Below are 1930 nucleotides of genomic sequence, written 5' to 3' on the forward strand. Positions count from 1 at the left end.
ATCCAATTTTTTTCTTTCTTTCTTTCTCTTTTTCTTTCTTTCTTCCTTTTTCCTTTTTTTTTTTTTTTTTAGTACTAGGGATGGAACCCAGGGGCATTCTGCTCCTGAGCTACATTCCTAGCCCTATTTTTTATTCTTTCTTTTGAAACAGGGTCTCACAGAGTTGCAGAGGGCCTCACTAAGTAGCTGAGGCTGTCTGCAAACTGCGATCCTCCTGTCTCAGCCTCCCGAATGCTGGGAATACTAGTCTGTGCCACCATGCCTGGCTCTGTTTAATTCATTTCAAGGCTTGAAGTTCTTTGGGCCATCTAGGTGATGCCTTCTCCCTGAGTACAGAGGCTACTGGACCCCCATTTAGTTAGTGTACACGAAAGGCAGTGGGCCACTCTGCCTCAGGCTTTGACTCTGTCCTGTTCACCTTGTGAGCTCCTGCAGTAGAGCCCCACTTTCACATGTTCCTCTGGGTTTGGTAAACGGTACTGAGGTTAAAGTGGCTTCCTGTGCTCAGTTTACCTCCCTGGAATTTTCCGTTTATATTTTTTCAGATTAAGTTCTTATTATATTGTTAGCTCTTATACTTCTTTTTTTAATGTAAAATATATTTAAAATTATTTTATCTGTTAAAAATGTCCCCACCCTTGCCTCTGAGAATTGACTGCTGTTTTTAATGCAATTCTTGTCTGAGATGGACATGTTAGTTAGAAAGGTTTTTATTGATGAGATAATGTTAATCTTTCTTACTGTATTAGTATTCAGTACTCAGAAGAATTCTTGCTGGGAAAGATGTACTATGATAAAAGCCTGGTATTCAGCACATTTCCCCATTTTTCAGAAGTGAACATTTTATGTTGAGGTGCCAAAAGTGAGTTGGGGGTGGGGAGACTGGAAGCCTTTGAGACTTCTGGTTATTACAGAGATTGTGAAATTTGTGATCTGACCCCTAAAAACCAGTCTTGTATCACTTCCCCCCTAAAATCATGGGTTTTTGAATTTTAAAAAAGCAAACAAAAAAAACTGTTCTTTTAGGAAGGATAGAAACCTCTAGTGCTTCTTTTCTATGGTGTGGACCTTGTGGTATTATCTGTGAAAAATCAGTAGCGATCAGGAGGCATTTTAATTACTATCCCAAGCTTATTTTATTGGTTAAGGTAAGGTCAAATAGAGTCACATACAAGCTCTGTATGGTTTTAAGAATGTAAATTAAAATGTCAAACCCTCACTAAGCCTGGCTCTGATTTTCCATTTACAGTATAATTATATCTACATAATATTTTGTATCAAATTATCAGAATTTCTCTAATATCAATATTAGATACCTGAATATTTTTATAAGGCTTATAAAGCTATAAAAATATTTGCTTCATCAATGACATTTTCATTTTTAAGTTCTTCATAACGTAAGAGAAAGGGAATTAGCTTTTGGTACCTTCTTTGGGGATGAGATCATAAAACGACAGAAGCCAAGTGTTTTTTTCCAGCACAGGAGAGGCAACCACTTTCAGCAATAGGGAGAAAATGCATGCCTTCCTTGTAATTAGGGAGCCAGCACATAGTAATTACATGAGAAAAGTCTCTCAAAGATAACAATGCAATGGAAACCATCCAGTTTGGGGTCATTTTCTTACTTAAAAAGTGCCAAACACAATTAATGTGAAATAACTTTCAAAAGAATGATGAATTTTCATCTCTCTGATTCCAGGTTACTCCAGCATGGTGAGGCAAATTTCCTTTCTCAGGAAGTGGTCACCCACAAATAGACCCTCATGACATAAATGAAACCTGAAAATCTTTAGATGCTAGATTTATTTTTGTGAGGTCAATTTAAACCCCAAAGATTTCATTCTCTCAAATAAATGATTCCATCTCTCTTGCAGCGCTACGGTTATAATAGTTATCATTAGCTTTGCCCACATTTACGCACTCTGATGGC

Source organism: Muscardinus avellanarius (genome assembly GCF_963383645.1).
Source record: "Muscardinus avellanarius genome assembly, chromosome: 1".
Taxonomy (NCBI): domain Eukaryota; kingdom Metazoa; phylum Chordata; class Mammalia; order Rodentia; family Gliridae; genus Muscardinus; species Muscardinus avellanarius.